Genomic DNA, 20,334 nt, shown 5'->3' with positions numbered 1-20,334 from the left:
CCGTATGTTGCTAAAATTCAAGCAGCTTGAGACAAGTTTATTTATCCAATGGACCTAATTCTTCAAAGGTCACCTTATTCTAACATGAAAGCAAATTCCTGTTTGCCTGATTGTTTTTAAGGAAGATCCAAAGTAATCTAAAAGGATGTTTGCCAATTTCAAAAATCTCCATATTTCATCTTATGGATCACTAATAACGTATCCTTAACGCCAATATCGGGATATTGTCTCCAGGCAACATGATTTACAGAAAGTACAGAGACCTAGTTCAGCTACCATCTCCTGTTAGATCCAGTGATAGTATTTCAAAAAGAAACAATACTTCCTCTTCTCCAGTTTCCCCACCCCCTATGGTGGGCTCTAATTCTTTCCCTGTGACTGCCAGTGGAAAATGATGGGCAAGACATTAAGCATCCTTCTGCTGCAGGTTCTTTCTTTGCACAACGGTAATTCTATAGCACAGATTACATGCTCTTAGGAAAAGAATTGGAGCTTGATCTACATTTTTCCTGAGCCAAATACATTTGGGGCATTCAAAAAAACTATTCCTTATAGCCCCCCTTAGCAATGTTGTGTAGATTAATTAAGGATGGTAACAGCTCTGGGAATAGGGAACATCTTAGGATTCTGAGACAAACAGTGCTTACAGCAGTTCTTAATACAGCAAGAATCATGAAAACAGTAAGAGACTGAGACAAGCCACAAGGTCCCTACACCAAGGGGAAGGTGACTCCTGCCCAGTTGTAAAGACAAGTGGCAACAAAAGCATAAGCCAGTATTTCCACAGTGACACGACATGCAAGCTGTATTTGTTTTTTGGATGTTAGGGAAACAAATTACACATACACCTATATACAACCTAAGCTGCAAAGCAAAATACATGTCACTGCATAGATAAAATGATTGTGCAGCTCAGAAAAAATTCTTTTTCTGAAGGGGCGGCGGTGAGAAAGATTATATGCTCAGAAGCATTCAGTCATACCCGACCTTTCTTACTGAAGATTATGATTAATCTGCAGAAAACATGGGTCATGTCACTTTAAACAGTACATTTGTACTAAGGACCCTCAAGGTTTCTATCATGATAGATGATTGCACTTCTGTAGCACTATTTAGAATGCATGATATCAAAATCCCCCAAGTCAAAAATATTTTTTCACCATATATCACTGATTACAACATAATAAAAAACATAATAGATTTCTTTCAAATCCACTGCCCAATTGGGAGACAGTTTTAAATATTGTCCATGACAACAATACCTTTATTATTTTAGCTATTAGAGGAATTCTCCAGTTTCCAGGTCAATAAAAAGTATGATAGTAGGAGTAGACAGAAATGCTAAATCTAGGAGCAGAGGCTTCTGAAGATTTATGTATAAATAGTTAGGGCTCAAAAAAAGGAAAGCTGTACTTTTTTATATTTCTTTCATTTAGGAATATTTATACAAGTCTTTGAACCAAACCCCACATTAGAGATTTGTAGCATCATGTTCTCAAAAACTTATCAAATATTAAACATCCCATTTGCAGAAAAAAGAATGCTACACATGGCAAAAAAAGAAAAAATAATATTTAAACTCTTTCCTTTCTTTTTTCCAAAAAGAAACTTTTGTTTTTCATTGACCCTCACAACTTATTGAAGAAGTCCTTAAAAGTCTTTCTCTGAATGATCCTTTATCCCTTGCTTATCTTTTTCATTTATGGGTTGGGGAGAAGGGGGTGGGGGATAGAATTGGATCAACTAGTCTCTAAGATCCCTTTCAGGTTTTAATCTATGATCTTATGATCAGTTTCACTGAAAGTAAGCAATGTAATAGACCCAGAATTTAATCAGAGGAAGAATTTGGATAGGATTACATTTAGTAATTTAACAGGATTTTCAATGATGCTGATGTAAAAATATCACTAAAACCCAGACTTTAACTCCATGACTCTACTGGTGATGCTGTATGGTTGTGAATCATTTGTTTTGGGTTTGGGGAGTTTTTCTGGCCACTTTTCCTGACCCCACTTGGAGGGTTTTCTTGGCAAAGATACTGGAGTGGTTTATTCTTTCTACAACTCATTTTACAAACAAGTAACTGAGGCAAGCAGAGTTGAACAATTTCCTCAGCAAGTAATGTGTCAAGAGTCCAGATCTGAATTCATGAAGATCAATCTGCCTGATTCTGTGTCCTGTGCCCAGAAAAAAGCAAACTTTTAAGTAACACTAAGGGCAATAGACAGCTGCCTGCAAGGTTTAAGCAGCCATATTACCAATGATGGTTTATTCATTAGAAATGACATAAAACATTGCTTTGAGAATATGCATTGCTAGAAAAGGAGGTAAGCCAGGCATACAAGTGTGGAACATGACAAATGAATAGCACAAAGTGCTCCACAAAATATTAAAAAATGATGAGGAAGTCCTCTGTCCAATGAAGAACTAACAGAAAGTCACAGCCAAATGTTATGCCCATATATTGAGATCTTAGAACCAAAGAAAGAATTTAAAAGGGATGTTGAACAGACAGATAAAGATATTTACAGCCACATACATATACATGTACAGAAGTATACAACACATAAAGAAGTATATATACACTTACATATGCATATACCACTACATATATAAGATATATATAGGATAAATTGTTAATAATCAACACAGAGAAGTCCCTAAAATAATGGGGGATTAGGAAAGGCTTATGTAGATGTTAGGATTTTAGCTGAGACTTGAAGGAAATCAAGGAATACAGAAGGCAGAGATGAGTAAGGAGTGACAGGTTTTGAAGTGTAAGAAGGAAAGACATAAATAGGGTCAGGTTGCGAAGGACTTTAAATGCCTAACAAAGGATTTATACTTTTGATCTTGGTGGTGATTGAATGACATTTATTTAGTGTGTCTGTTATGAGATAGGAAAAGAGAATGACTGTGATATCTGCACTTTTGAAAGATTAATTTGAAATCTGACTGGATAATTGTCTGGAGTGATGGAGACTTGAGGCAAGGAGACCAATTACGAGGCCTCAATTTACTGTCCTAAAAGCCTACAATTTCTTATTTAAGTAGGTAATTAACATTGATAATAAAAATCCAGACAGATGTAAAACCATAATTAATAAAGCTAATTCTCCACTCAATTTTCTCCAAAGTTCTATCATACCTTTTTAAAAATTCTATTACATACTTAACTTCTTTTTTGTTTGTTTTGTGGTTAGATTTATCTAGTCCTGATAGAAGGAGGTTGCAATCCCTGACTAGTTTAGTTTTGCTTTCTATTTCTTTTTGCAACTCACTTAACTTTTCCCCTAAGAATGTGGATGCTATTCACTTGGTGCATATATGTTTAGTATTGATAATACTTACTTATTTATGGTACCCTTTAACAAGATGTAGTTTTCTTCCTTATCTCTTTTAATTTGATCTATTTTTGCTTTTACTTGATCTAAGATCAGGTTTGCTACTTCTACATTATTTTATTTAGCTGATACATAACATATTCTGTTCTAGCCTTTTACTTTTACACTGTATGTATCACTCTGCTACATATATATTTTTTATAAACAACGCATTGTAGGATTCTGGTTTTTAATCCATTCTGCTATTGCTTCTGTTTTATGGGAGAATTAATCTGATTGACATTCTCAGTTGAGATTATTAACTCTGTATTTCCTACCATCCTATTTTTCCATGTTTATATGTTTCTCTCTCCTTTCCCTTTTTCTCTCTTCCCAGTATTTTGCTTCTGATCACCACCTCCTTCAATGTGCTCTCCCTTTTTTAGTTTCCCTTTCCTTATCCCTTTCCCCTTTTATTTCTGCCCTCCCTTCTATTATCCTCCCTTTCCTTTCTTTTTTCCCCCTCCTACTTCCCTTATAGGCTGAGACAAATGTCTATACATACATACACACACACACACACACACACACACACACACACACACATACACACACATATATAAATTCTATCTTTGAGCCAAATCTGATGAGATTAAGCTCCAAATACTGCTCGATCCTTCTCTTCTTTTCTTCAATTGTAATAGATCTTTTGTACCTCTTCATATGAAGTAATTTATTCCATTTTATCTCTCCCTTCCTCTTCTCCCAGCACAATCCCTTTTCCATCCCAATTTCTTTTTTATATCATTATATTAGTCAATTTATATCTACATCCTCTATGCATACATATGTATACATCTCTTATTACACTTTGAATTTTATGGGTTCACCACTCCAAAATTGCCCTGATGAAAATATAGCTTTTAAGAGTTATCATCTTCCCATGTATAAATGTAAATATTTTAACCTTAAATATATATTTTTAAATTTTGTTTACCTTTTTATGCTTCTCTTGAGTCTTGTATTTGAAGATCAAATTTTCTGTTCATCTCTAGTCTTTTCATTAGAAATGATTGAAAATCCTCTGTTTTGTTGAATATCCATCTTTTCCTCTGAAAGATAAATGCTTCATTTTGCTGGGAAATCGATTCTTGATTAGTGCAACTTTTGCCTTACAGAATATCATATTATAGGCCCTTTGATCCTTTAATGAGGAAGTCGCTAGGTCCTGGATAACCTTGATAATGCCTCAATATTTGAATTATTTCTTTCTTGGGACTTGAAGTATGTTCTCTTTGATCTGATAAATCTGGAATTTAGCTACAATATTCCCTAGAGTTTTCATTTTGGGATCTCTTTCAGGAAGTGATTGGTGAATTCTTTCAATGATTATTTTATTCTCTGATTCTAAAATAGCAAGGCAATTTTCCTTGATGATTTCTTAAAAGATATTGTCCAGGCTCTTATTTTCATCATAGTTTTCAAGTAGGACAATAATTCTCTGATTCTCTCTCCTGACTCTATTTTCTAGGTCAGTTATTTTTTCCCCAATGAGGAATCTGAAAAATTATTACACTCTGAGTGTCTAGATCTGAGAGAAGCTGGGGAGAACTCAGACAATGTTCTGTCTATTCTCTGACATCTTGGATCCACCCCCTAAATTAAATAATTTATAGAGGATTTCAAAGATCCAAGTGAACCATTACTCTGAGAAAGTAAACCTCCTGGTACTCTGTTGTTTGTTGTTGCTGTTGCTGTTGCTGTTGTTGTTGCTGCTGCTGCTGCTGTTGTTATTGTTATTTTATCTTTAAATTAACAAAAAAGAACAAAATCAAGGATCTTTTCTTGGTTCCCAAAAAAAAGACTAATTCTGAAATCAAAGAACTTTGATAGTAGAATCCTTCCCTTGCAGCTTCTTCCATAGTTCTCCCCCTACAAGGTTCTCTCACCTTTTGCCAATTCAATCTATTATATTGAGTTTACTCTAACAGAAGTTGGTTTTATACAAGACATATTTAGGCAAATTAAAATTGTCTCAAGGAAAATCACAATCCCAGATCTATTAAAACAAGATCCTCCCAACCAAAGTTTGTAATGATAAAATATATATTATTTATGAAAGAAGTCATCTTCTAATTAATGGTCAAAGCTTAAAATATTTCAGATTCAATGAATATTTGTTTCCTCTCATTTGGCATTAGGGCTACCCTAAGCTCTCAACCATACATGATTATTCTATGTAAATCTTATTAATGCCTTCTCTAAGTTTGCTACATAGGGTCCCACTAAGAATTCTGAGATTCTTCCTTTCTTTCTAGCAAAGATTTTAGTAAATAGGCTGATAAGCATTATTTCTTGCTCTCATATAATAAGCTTATCTTTTTTAGTAACTCACGACTAGAAAAGATGGACGAGATATCTCAGAGAGAAAACAAAAAGAAAAAATTTCCTTACCCATTCCAGAAGATTGGAGCTGGAAGATTGTGATGAAGGAAGAAAAGGTTCACTGGTCCTTTGTTTTTTTTTTTTTTCTTTATCACAGTCACATTAAAGTTATATGATAGATGATCATAATCCGTTTTCATAAAATGTGGGGTTGGACTCTCTTAGGAAGTAGGGATTTCTTATGGTCTAAGAAATAATCATGTAGATCCAAAAATGCTACCACAGGACAAATGATTCCTAATGCCAAGAAAAAAAGAGACCAGTAACATAGTTGGTGACACCCTTCTAAGGAGTACTGAGTCAGTTTTGGGGTAACCTGACATGAATCAAAGATATTAGCCATATTCCTAGAGCATGCATTCAGAATGTATGAAAGAGCTTTCCGAAATTTGAACTTGAACCTGATAAGGACTCCTCATTCTTGACTATTTGTCGGGGGCAGGGAGGGGAGGGATGATGTTATTAGAAGAAACATCAAGTTATTTTGAAGTCCATGACAAAAACAAAATGGAGACCTTAGGGAAACAAGTAGAGTTTGTCACTAGAGATAAAAGATAAAAAAATAAAGACTGGAAAGTACACAGTTGTTTAGGAAGTTGGTGTGATAGGAAGCGATTTGGATTTCTGCACTGTAGTTTAAAATAAAGGAATAATAGACTCTCATTCCAAGAATAAAATGCTTCCCCACACTTCCCCAACAGAAAATATTGAAGAGCCAGCAATAAAATCCATGATCTCAGAACTCAAAATCATCACTCCATGACTAGACAATAAACAAAGTGAACTCAATATTTTAGTACCCAGCAGCAAATTTGATCTCACAAGCATTACCAGAATTCGATAGCTATAAATGATGACTTCAAGGTGACAATGAAAGGGTATGCCTTATTCTTAGTAAAAGATCCCATACATCGATGGTGGAATAATATCAGAGAGGTGTTCCAGAAGTTCTAGTGCTACATCTTAAGACTTCTGAGACCTGTATATTAAAAAGACATACCTACATGAGAAAACCTACAAACAAGAGAGGGATAACAGAATGCAAGAGTTTTGGCTAAAAATCGGTAGAGGAAGAAACAAAAGTAATATTTCCCTGGAAATATTCTGTACAGACTAGCTGTACACAAGAAAGAAATAGATGAGCAGACAAAAAACCAGATCACAAGATTGTCCTAGAGTGGGGATATGGTATTGATAGACTACTTGAACTACACTGGGATGTATGTATGTGTGTGTCCATGTTTATGTGCACAAATGCCAAAAGTAGAGGAGTGAATTTCTTTATTTATCTTAAAAATCTCAGAGGGCTGCAACTCTGAGAAAAAAAATTCTTGAAACAAGGATACTTACAACAAGGTGTTAACTCAGTGGAATTGATGAGATGATGGTTCTCTAGTTCACATATATACTTAGTACTTAGCACAGTGATATAATGGTTCTCTAGTTCATACATATTCAGTATATTCAAATGATATACTTGTAATAGGGTATTTAAGGTCTGAAAAAGACTGGAAAAGAGGCATTCCATGGCTCTCCTGCTTTCATCACTTCTCTACTAAGACCAAAGACTTGGTCTGATCCCGAGGACCTCCAGAAAGCTAGCCCGGATGTTACAAAAAATAATCCTATTCTTCAAATGGTAGAGGAAGTGACAGGACTCTACTCATCTGTACTTGACTCTTACCTACTGGACCAGTCTAGAAGAGCAGCATTGATCAGCAGAGGTTCAGCTCACTTCCTTTTTAGTCCTGATATTACTAGATTGGTCAGCCATGAAGATATCTGGATATTATCTTTGTTTCTCCAATATCTTAAAATAAACACCAAATGTTTGCTGGATGTGGATATATAATCTGTAAGACTTCCTAAGGAGGGCAAACAGAACAATGAAATTAGAAACTATGCCATGAGTGAATTCAAATTAATTCCACAAACATATGCTAATTTCTTATTATGTGCAAATGGTTCTGATCTTCCAGAAGCTGACACTCTCCTGGGAGGAATTCAACATGTACAAAGATAAACAAATAGCCTGGAAAACAGAAGACTTAGTCCAGGATTGGGAGGGTCTGAAGGGTTGTCATGTGCAACTGGGATTACACGCTTTTTCCTCTGCCACAGATGACAAAAAGGAAAGTGGCAGAGGTGTCATTTGGCTTGACCCAATGAAAAATTTATTCACGTTTTCTACTTCCCAAAATGGAATGGGCTGGCTTGAGGGATAGGAAATTCCTTTTCATTAGGATATCTCAAGTTCAATGAGTACTTTTTAGAGATGTTGATGGTACAGTGAATGGAGCATTGGTATTTTGTAAACCTTAAAGAGCTACAGAAATGCTAGCCTTTATTTAAAAGATTTCCAATTCGGGTACAAATTGCATTAGGTGACCTTCCAACAATAAGATTAAAATGTTATTGTAGAACAGCAAATAGCTCATTTTGAACATAATAAGGAAGCAAGGAAACACAAGGCTGAAAAAACAGGAGTATCAATATATGGATATACTTGAACGCCAAACTAAGAAAATTGGACTGTATTTGTTGGGTTAAGAAAACTTTTGAAACTTTGATAGAATTAGATTTATATATGTTAGAATATTTAAGCCTGAAAAGGACCGTAAAGATCATTCAGTACAAACATGTCTAGGTCTATTTTTCATTCTGTTTTTTCCTCTAGTGAAAGGCATAATTCCTTCTAATCTGTCACCTTTTGGGGGAGGCAGTGGTACCTGTGAAAGAATTTTCATGCTTCACGACAGTAAAATGAATAAATATTGCTCTTTCCCTTTTTTATTGTTCTTCTAGTTATGTTTGACTCTTCCTGATCCCTTCTTGGGATTTTCTTGGAAAAGATCCTGTAGTGTTTTGCCATTTCCTATTCCAGCTCATTTTGCAGATGAGAACTACCTGAGGTAAACAGAGTTCAGTGACTTTCCAGAGTCACATAAGTAGCAAGAATCTGAGACCAGATTTGAACTTAGGAATATATGAGTCTTCTTGACTCCAGACTCAGCACTCTATTCCCTGATCCATCCAGCCACTTCATTTGTATTTCTAGCAATTAGTAAAGAACCTGGTATATAGTCATAACTGCTTACTGACTCAACAACTCTGAAATTCAATTATTGGTAGTGCTACCAAGAAGAAGCATTAGACTTGATCTATTGACCAATCCAATAATCATTTATTAAATATGCCAAAAGATAGTCCCTGTCCTCAAGGAGTTTACAATCTAAAGGAAGAAATCGGACTACTGCAGGAAAAACCCAGGTCAATGGTTAGATGCTTCAGAGAGGTAAACTGAAGCTTGATATAAGGAAAAACTTCATATTAGAGCTAACCAAAAGTGGGATGGGCTGCCTCTGGAACCTCAAGTAGAAGTGCATTTGGACCAATTGACCTCTGAAACTAGAACCAAAACATCTTGCCCCACCATAGTCCAGCCCAGTGGGAAAACTCTGGCACTAGAAAACTACTAGATGATATAAAGGCAACGAGGTGGTACAGTGACTAGAACACAAGACATATAATCAGGAAGACCTGAGTTCAAAGTCTGCCTCAGACTAACCATATGACCTTAGACAAGTTAAACTCTTCGTGCCTCAGTTTCCCTCATCTGTAAAATGGGGAAAATATTAGCACTCTATCACCTCACAGGGTTGTTTTCAGAATCAGGTGAGTTCATATATGTAAAGGATTTTGCAAACTTCAAAGCACTATACAAATACTAGCAATTATGAGCTATCATATCCTAATGAACATCGTGGCTTAAGGGAAACATATATTCTTGCTAGGAAATTCTCTCGGGATGCTGCTGGTCCCAAAACACTTTTCTTTTTCTAATTCTAGAAAATGAGCATGAGAAAGCAGCATTTCTTTTAGAAAGCAGATATACCAAGCCAAAATCCTAGCTTTCTGTCACTTGGGGCAATTTTATTTAACTTCTAAATATCTCCAGAGAGATTGATAACCCGGCCGTAAGTTAACTTCAAGGACTTTGAGCTTACTCATTTAACTACATTTACAGGAGAAATTGTGAAGTAAGGAGGGAAGACCATAGGAAATCAAGCCAGCCTGTCTAGAAAAAACGAAATAACAAAGCAAAAGTGGCAGCATGTAAAGTCTAGTTGAAGAAATGGAGAGTATTTATAACAAAGGTTAATAATCACATTAATTCACATTTTGAAGTACTTTAAGGTTTATAACATGTATCCTCACAACCAATAAGTAAAAGAGGAAATACAAGTTTTATTATCTCCATTTTTACACATGGAGAAACCAAAGCTTGAAGAAATGAAGTTTGCCCAAAGTCATACAGATCATATATGTCAGACAAAAGCCTGTAGTAGGGATGAAACTAAGAGGAAGAGAAAAAAGGGAAAATGGGTGGACACTGCAGATCTATACCATGTCCTCAATGTCATGACTATTGGTAGATTGCAGCCGCTTTGCCCGCCATTCAGCATTTCATTGCCTATTTTAGTTACCTAAAACAATTTTTCTGCTAAAATGATGATGCTCCATGACTTACAGCTACATGCATCACTTGGAGCTTATTCCAATGGATTTCTAACCCCCCGAATATAGGCAAACTAGCATAGCATAGTAGGGACAGTGTTGAATTTAAGACTAGAAGACTTGGATTCAGATCCTGATGTTTCCTGATATTTGGGCAACTTTGAGTAGGTCACATCATTTCTGCTGTTTCTTCATCTTCCTCAGTTTCCTAAGAGATTACAAATAGATTTTTCCAAAGGTCTCTGCCAAAGTCTAAATATATAATAAACATATAATAAAATAACATTATATAATTGCAATTATATAATATTGCATATTATATTTAATATCATATATATAATAAATAAATATATAATGTTATATAATAATTGTATAATAAATATATAATCATATGGTCCCATTCTAGTGGGTGGAAGGTATAGTGAGATAAAAATGGGCACAGGACAAGGAAAACGTTCTCCAAGAGTAGTCCAAGATGAAAGGAAACTGCTTCCTCCAAGTATTGGAGCTGAGGCTAAGTGGTCATCTGCCAGGGATATATCCTCAAAGAGATTCTTTCATTGGCACTAAATTGGATGACCAGACCTGTGTGGTCCCAGCAATTCTAAGATAATATTATTCAGTTCTGATCATGGAGAAGAGAGAAGTTTAATTCAATTTGGATTAACCTCTAAAATGTAAGTGTCCCAATCTCTGACTTTCCAAATTCAGATGACCCTAAGGTACTTTGAAAACCTAAAGCAACAAAATCTAAGTGTTAAAATGTGGAGATGGGATATTACTGGGATGTGCTTGAACATAAAATGGATTTCTTCATACTTTTTGGTCCTGAACCAAAGACAATTTCACAAAATAACTCAACATGAAATATTTAATTAGTTGCTCTTAAATAAAACATTCACTTAATTAACACACACACAATCTTAGCTTTTTATTGAGTCTCTGTTTCTATAATGAGACTAATGTATAACTCACATTCCTCTGCCTATTAACTTCTTTTGTTTACAAACTCCCTTGTTCAATGCAATTGTGGGCAGGATTCATATTCCAAGAGATAGCAAGAAACCCTTCCAAAGGAGAAGTATTTTATGTTCTAAATTACATAGAAAATAGAGGTGACTTTTTCCAGAGTGCACTGCAGATGGGGCATCTTAATGCAAGTGCTCACAAAAAAATGTAAAAGAGAAACCCGCATCATGGGGACAATTATATCTTACAATACATTCTCTTGCCCTAATCAACTCAGGCTGCTCCAAGGAGAAAAGAATTGTCTTTTGTTCTTTTTTTTTATGGAGTCTACCTGCTTACTGATAAATCTGACATTATTGAAAAAATAAGGTAACAGATTTAGAAACAAAAATTATTCACACTGAAAAATTATATAATTAACAGATTTGTCTTCCAAAGGCTCAAATATCATATTTAGTGCAATATTGCCATCTAGTGGTTAATGAAAGAAGCTAACAGAGAAACGACTTTTGAGGACTTAAAAGTTTTAAGAAGCAAAAAAAAAAATGAAGGGATTTAACAAGCTATGTGATAAGGAAAAAGTCCACAGTAAGTGATTCATGTTTTATAAGGCCATTGTTTTCATTAAACATTCAATAGAGCAAGGACTAGGATCTTTTATACTTCTCCTTTTTTCTGCTTGAATTGCTAGGAAGAAAAATGATTAGCACTGGATGTGTCCTAACAGTCTAATAATTAATTAGAGAAAGCAGAATAAAATGAAAAGAAGAAAAACATAACAGTAACTGGAGAGGAAAGGAACATTCTAAAGGTTTTCCCTCATCTTACACTGGAGAAATATTACAAAATGATTTGAGAAGGTTCTAAAAATCCATCCATTCCTAGATTGAGTCTATGTAGATACTGATGAGAGAGAGAGAGAGAGAGAGAGAGAGAGAGAGAGAGAGAGAGAGAGAGAGAGAGAGAGAGAGAGAGAGAGAGAGAGAGAGAGAGAGAGAGATTACTGTGTATATATGTATATACATATGCAGGAATATGCTGGAATCAGCTTAAAATGCTCAAAAGAGCCAGTTGTTAAATTTTCTGTATGAGCATTTACACTTCAAAAATTGACACAAATCAGGACTTGATTTATTGTTTTGTTGACTGTCTAGATTTAAGAAAGTGACAAAATCTTAATAATGTCATTCAACAATGTGTTGTGTGTACGTTTTTTCTGGAGAGTTTGTTGTTAAACATGTATCAGCACATCACTATATTCATGTTGTATGGGTATGAATTTGCACTTCTTCATAACCTCTGACCACTAAATTTCCCTTTTCTAGTTTTTCAGGAATTATTTTCTTCCATAAGCTTCTGAATCTCTTTTTTTTTTCAATTAGTTGATTTTCTTTTCATAATTTTCTTGATTTCCTTGGATTTAAAAAAAAATTCCCCATTTTTTTTCAACTTCTCTTATTTGGTTTTTGAAGGCCTTTTTAAATTCCTCTGGGAATACTTTTGAGGATTAGGGCCATTTAACATTTTTCTTTGAAGTAGAAATGCTTTTTAAAAGTTCTTACTAAATCTTGCAATCTTGCACACTTTGGACCTGATTTTAGTTTAGAAATATCAACTACAGACTTGTCCCTAGATGAATGGCTAATAGGCAGTTGCTACCCCAATCTTCTAGCAGCTAGCTGGAAAGTTCTGAAGATTCAGAGCAACAGAATTGCAACCCTCATTTTCCATAATCCCTTTTTTTGGGACACATGTCAGTGACCTGAATCTGTGATCCTGCTCTGGAGTCAGAGAGCAAAAATTATAGATTTACCCCTTCATTGGTACCAATAATCTAAATCTATGTCCCTATTCTGGGATCAGAGAGACAAAGTTTCAGGTCCACTCCTATTCAGAAGTCACTGCCATGATCACTTGCACATGGCTGATTTCCCAATCTTGGCCTGAAAAAAAATAAGAAACTAAGATTTCTACTTGGATCTCCCCATCACTCCTCAGCCTTGATCAAGGTTGGAATAGTTGTGGGAAAACATCTGAGCTGTTCTGTTTCTTCCTAGTCCATTATTTCTGCACTTATTTCTGCCAGGTTTTGACCATAGTTTACCCAGATTTTTGGCAAAACTTTTGATAAAATTATACTTGTGGAGATAGAAAAATGTGAAATAAATAATAATATAATTAGATGGATTCAGAACTGGTTGAAAAGCTGGCTTCCAAAAATAATTATTAGCACAATGTCAATGTGGGGAGAAGTTTCCAATGAAGAATCTCAGGCTGCTTAGCATTTTTATCCATACTTTGACTAAAGACATAGATGACATGCTAATGAACATTGTAGGGAACACTGAACTGGGATGGATAACCAACACATTGGATGATAGAGTCAGAATTCAATAACTTAGAGAAATAAGATAAAATTCAAATAGAAATACTTGTAATATCTGAGTACAAAAATTAATTTCAGAAATAGAAGATAGAAAGATGATTTGACAACAATTATTCTAATATATGTTAGTATATTAGTTAATATAATATACACATATATACATACATACACACACTATATATGTAAAAATATATATATATATATATATATATGTGGAATTATGTGACTAAAAAGCTTAATGTGTGTGAGTATTATATATAATGTAACAGCCAAAAAAGCTAAGACTATTATGAGAAAAAGCCCAGAAGAAGATAGAGAGGATAGCCAAAGACCCTAATTCCATGTCATAAGGACCTACGCACCAGAATTTTACATGGAAGAGAGGAGACTTGAAAGACATGGTATAATGTATCTCTTCAAGTATTTAAAGTACTAGTACAGAGAGGAAGATGTCACTATCCTTAAACAGAACCATAACAACAGAACCAAGAACAGTGGGTAGCATTTGCAAACAGCCTAATTGAAGCTTTCCGTCAGATTAAAAGAAAAAAAAAAAACCCACTTCCTGAGAATAGAGCTATCCCAAAATAGAATGACCTACCTTGAAAGGTAGTGGGTTGCTCAGACATCCTTCGAGAAGTAGAGGGTCATCACTTGTCAGGTATATTATTCTTGCGCGTAAGAGCTAGATTAAATGTGTTGCACTGAGGAGACAGGGACAAAAATTAAGTAATCAATGCCCTCAAAAAATCTTATTGCAATGGTATACTAGAATAAGCTTGGACCAACCCAAACCAGCTCTCTTGAGAATCAAATATTAAATTTTCACTGTGATCATTTTCAGTTTGGAAATCAGTCATCATCACAAATCACGGTTTGATTTATTGTTTTGATGACTGTCTAGCTTTCACAAAGTGATAGACAAAATGTTAATGAAGATTAAACTTAAAAGAATGTCTTGCATACTCGTTCCCCAGAGAATGGATTGTTAAATATTTAGCAGCAAACCCCAATTTTGATGAGAGCAGTTTCCATTAAGAAATGAGGTCAAAAGTGAGAATGAAGAATTAAGAAGAGAGTAAGAGAAAAAGAAGTGGACATATTTTAGATACCCTTTCAAGGAGTTAGTCACAAAAGGCAAGAGAGATATAGAATGGGGAAATGGATGAGGTAAAGAGTTTGGTGGCATGTGGAAGACATGATCATATTTGTTGTGCAAAATAAATTAAATAAAAGATGTTATTGAGGATAGATATGGCCAGAAAAGGTGGCTGAGTTGACATAACATGAACAGCTTCAGTGGTACCTTAACTTCTTGTTTAGTCTTTTTCGTTTGTTCCACTCTTTATGACGCCATTTGGGACTTTTTTTTTGGCAAAGTTACTAAAATGATTTGCCTTTTCCTTTTCCAGATCATTTTACAGATGAAGAATTGAAGCAAACAGGGTTAAGTAACTTGCTCAGGCCACTCAGCTAGTGTTTGAGACCAGATTTGAACTCATGAAGTTGATTCCAAGCCCAGTGCTCCATCCATTATACCACCTGGCTGCCCAGCACCACTAGACCTCCAATAGACTTTCAATGAGGAATTTATGGGAAAATTTAGAAAATAAAGTAGGAAAGGGACACAAGCGATATTCACTGGAAACACTTCCACCAAGGAAATCCAGAATGAACACAGCTCTTTAAGCATTTTTAATCACTTGCATCTTGATGTGATTAAGTTAACCTGGTCATTTAGTAAAAGCAGGTTTTGATAAAAGGCAAGATGAGGATGGCACAAAAGTATCTGCAAACCAAGAAGAAGGAAGGAGCCAATGATGCAGAATGGGGAAGCCTTCCCCTCACCACATATGCTTATTTCAATCTGACTAAGGCTAATTTTGCACAAAATATTAACAATAACAAGTCCCACACCTATAGCAAGCCCTTCCCAATAGCCCTGTAGGTAGATAATGATAAGAACTCTGCTAATGGAATAGGAAGCTCCAACCCAAAAAGATTGTGACACAGTCAAAGTTTAGTAACCTTTTGCAAAGCCAGATACAACAATCTAAAGTTCTGGGCTCTTTCTACCATGTCTCTGATGTATTCTACTACCTAATTATTGCTATCTTCCCTTTCTGCTGAAGATATCTTCATCATGCTTGAAGGCAGAGCTAGAAAAGACATCTAGCTTCCATATTTTTTCAGCATTTTTTAGTTTGCAGCTTCACTCAGGATACAAAATCTGCGGGATGTTAACTCTTGTTGCCTTTATTTATATTTTTCACAGAAACTTGAACTATTTAATTGCTATTTACTGTCCATATTTTGGTTGGGTTTTTTAGGTGCCCTTCTAAGATTTATTTTCCATCCGTAACTCACCACTTCTTCCTCCTTCTATTATCCTTCCTCCAGAGACGGCATCCTTTGGTCAACATTCCAGTCACATAGATAATATCAGAACCAGTCTCTTGACTCCAAGTCTAGCCCTCTCTTTACCATACTGTATTAAATATGATGAGAACCAGGTCAAAGCAAAATGCTAGGCTACCAACAATTTCAATAGAAAGCTGCAAAAGACAAGGAAATGTGAAATAAAGCATCCCCAAGTTAAAGTAATTCAGAAAATAAGATGTAATATTATACTCTATGAGTGGTCAGAGGAGTTTCTGATCCCACTCTCCAAAGTTTAGTTCCTATTAAGGTCTTTGAAAGTTAATGCAGATCAAAATTGTGTTATAATCAACTATGATAGACTTAATTCTCAGCATTACAGTGATCCAAGACAATTCCAGCAGACCTGGAACGGAAAATATCATCTGAACCCAAAGAAAAACTTATGGAGGCTGATTGCAGATTGAAGCAGACTATTTTCCCCTTTTTTATTTTTTCTTTTTCATTGTGTTTTCCCTTTTGTTTTGATGTTTCTTTCACAACATGACTAATATGCAAATGTATTTAAATGATTTTACATGTATAACCTATATCAGATTGCTCTCTATCTTGAGGAGGAAGGAAGAGAAGAATGGAGGAAAAAAACTGGAACTCAAAATCTTACAACAGTGAATATTGAAAACTATCTTTACATATAATTGGAAAAACTGAAACACTACTAAGTGAAAAAATTTACCAGCACAAATTTTAAAAGAAAAAGGAAAGAAAGAAACATTATGCTGATATCCTTTTGCAAGTTTGCTGATGTGGCACATTCTAACTCTACTTTTTCCATCCTGAGAGCTTCAGTGAAACTTTAGGAAAAACTCCTTTGCTATTAGTTCAAGCTACTTGATTCCCATTGCCACAAGTGGTTCTGGGTCTTCAACTTGATTTCACCTTTTGCACATCCTCCTTCCTATCCAAGAGGCTGAAGGAGTTTGCATGTGACTCCATCTCTGACTAAACCGCTGTACATCTACCCATACTGGTCGATACTAAACCTGGCTGTGAGAACCAATCACGTATTTTGACCCATCCCAGTGTGCCTCTGTGCCATTAATCTCAACTCAACTCCAAGTTTGTATGCCCCTCTATCTCTAAAAGTAACTGATACTACATGTGGAGTCCAATACCTGGGTTCATATAGTGGTTTTGTTAATTTTTACCTCCATGCCTTTCATTTCTGGTTTTATCTCCAAGCCAAGTGTTTCCTTTAACATAATAAAGTTCATGAATTTTTTTAGATTTGAATCTTATTTCAAACATTCACTTAACCTCTCTCAGACATAGGCCATTATTGTAAGAAAGTTCCCAGGTTTCAACAGACTGATAATGGGGTCCACAAAATATCCACAGAAAATAGAACTAGAATGACTAGATTTCTGAAGATATTTCTAATCCTGAATCCCAATTATAGGCAGACTTTTTAAATTTTTTATTGTACTTTGCAGATATTAAGGCTTTTGTGTTTTGTTTTGTTTTACCAATTCAGTGTGGTGACCCTGCTGCATGTAAGTCCACCAATACCATTTTCCTTTGTTTTTTTTTTTGTTGTTGTTGTTTGTTTGGGCAAGCAACTTGTCCAGGATCACACAGCTAGAAAGTATCTGAGGCTAAGAATTCAGCTCTTCCTGACTACAGGGCCAGTACTCTATCCACTTCAATACCTAATGCTTCTTATCAACACTATTTTTCCAATACCATGTCTGTGACACATTTTGGTCATTCTTACAGTATTTCAAACTTCATTATTATTATTATTATATGGTGCTCAGTGATCTTTGATTTTTACTATTGTAATGTTTTAAGGTGCCATGAAGTTATGTCCATATAAAATGATAAACTTAACTGATAAATGTTGTGCTCCTCCAATTCCTTCTCTTTCCCTCTCCTCAAGCTTCCCTATTCCCTGAGCCACGATAATATTGCAATCAGCCAATTAATAACCCCACAACAGCTTCCAAATGTCCAAGTGAAAGGAAGAATCAATCAGTGAGCACATTTCTTGTTTGATTTTATGAAATGGCCACCACCACCCCAGCCTTCAGCAACCCTACCCTGATCAGTGGCAGCCAGCAGCACAGAAGCAAGACTCTCTGCCAGCAAAAAGATGACGACTTGCTGAAAATTCAAGTGATGGTTAGGATTTCTTAGCAACAATTTTTTTTTTAATTAAGGTGCATTTTTGACACAATATTTTTGCACACTTAAATATGACTTTTATATTCACTAAAAAACCAGAAATTTCATGTAACTCACCTCATTTTATTATATGTTTGACTGGAGTGGTCTAGAAGTGAGCCTGCAATATTTCTGAGGTATTCCTCTATGTCACACCTGAAAACCACCACACTGCCCCTTAGTTTTATGCCTTTATGAAAAGACAAGGGAAAATACGAGCCAGCAAATTTAACGTGTGCCACAGGGTGGCAGCATTGTGACTATGTTTGTAGATAAAGGCAGTTACTGAAAATCCTGCTTTTCCTGGGTGTGAGAGAGAGATCAAACTTCTGACTTGAATATAAAGAATAAATATATTGTTATGCTTTTGGCAATTGATTCTTATTTGTCTAATAAATAATGAAAAACTAAGTGTCCCAAGGACTCAGCTAGATCTGGGCATCGTGAACTCAAGGCAAAGTTTTAAAACTGCATAAATCTGAAAATCGAGCTTCCTCTGTGTTCTAGCCATTCTGGAAAGTAACTTGGAATGAGGTTTTAAAAGTTACTACAACCTCCACACCTTTGGCCTAGAGAGGCTGCTAATGTCCCAAAGTGGTCAAAGACAGGGGAAAAAAAAGCCCACACTAACCCCAAAAGGGCTCCATTGAGGCACCCATTGATTGTGCTAAATAATGAGCATAATGAAATAATTATGTTGCTATGAGAAATGTGAAAATCTTCGAGAAATAAGAAAAGGGAATTGATGCAATGAAATAAGTAGAACCAGGAAAATAAAACTTTAACAATGGAAATGGGGAAACAAATAAAGCCATATCTGCAGACCCTAAAGAAGAGCTGAGAAAATGAACTACAAATGGAAGACATAGGTATGAGTGTAATTGCCTTTATTGTCAGATGAAATCAATGTGAGGGGTGATTTTGCATCCACTCATCCTTTAAAAAAAAATCCTTGTTACAGGGATTGTATTGGAGGGCAGAAAGGGCTCTATTTGAAAACTACCATGAGTAAACATCAGACTTTATCACTCCCTTCCTTCCATTTGGCCTGTGCTGTGAGCATCCTTCAGGAAGGTGGCAAATTGGATTCAGTGAGCTCATTTGTGTTTTGTTTGAAGACAACAGTCACTTAACAAAAAGTTATTAGAAACAATGGGGTGGGGGGGTAACAATATAGGGAATAGGGCCCCAAAGCCCTAGATCTGAGGCTTGTTTCAAATACCAGACACTTCACTTAACCTCTCTCAGACGTGTTTGTTTTTTTTTTATCTAAAAGATGCAAATAATAATAATATGTATAGCACTTGTTTCACACTAACCTCAGGTTGTTTTATGAGGTTCAAATGAAATCACACATACACCAGTAAATTTTAAAGTGATATATGAGTTACTATTTGTACAATAGTGACATACTAAAGGGTGAAAATGATGGCATATGAGAAAGAACTCTGGGGTTTAGAGTCATGGTGAAGACAGATGATTTTAAGATTATAAACTCAAGTGGCTATGTATGTATGTGTGTATGTGTACTGATAACCAAAAATTTATAATAATATGTATTATCAATCTGAAAGAGGAAGACTCTCAAGGTTTCTGGACAAAAAGAAACAATTGTTATTTACAGTCACTCTGAACCACTAGAGCCCAAAAAAATGGCCAAGTGGGCTTGACCTGGGCTTAAACTTATTGGTCAATTGATGAGAGTCAGATTGATTTGTGTTTAAAGCAAGAAAATTGTGAATATTTCAAATACTAGAGTTTAGAGGAGGATCGGGTTTGAGGAGAAACAGAATGAGTTTGGACATAAAGAGTTCCTTGTAAGGGCTGCATAAGCAGTAAATCTATGTATGAACCAAATATTTCTTTGGCAAAACACTCACATAAGCACAGGATGGAGACTTAGTAATTATCCCTTTGAGGAATGACTCACCCTTAATAATAATCAAACAATTAATTCAGAATCACAAAACCTAAGAATTGTAAAACATCTCAGAATTCATTAAGTCTAACTGTATCTGAATAAGAATACCATCTTAAACAAGGTCACAAGACTTAGAAAAACCACATATTAATGTTATCTACACTATGGTG

Source organism: Sminthopsis crassicaudata, chromosome 6 (assembly GCF_048593235.1).
Source record: "Sminthopsis crassicaudata isolate SCR6 chromosome 6, ASM4859323v1, whole genome shotgun sequence".
NCBI lineage: Eukaryota > Metazoa > Chordata > Mammalia > Dasyuromorphia > Dasyuridae > Sminthopsis > Sminthopsis crassicaudata.
This window is presented reverse-complemented; position numbering follows the sequence as displayed.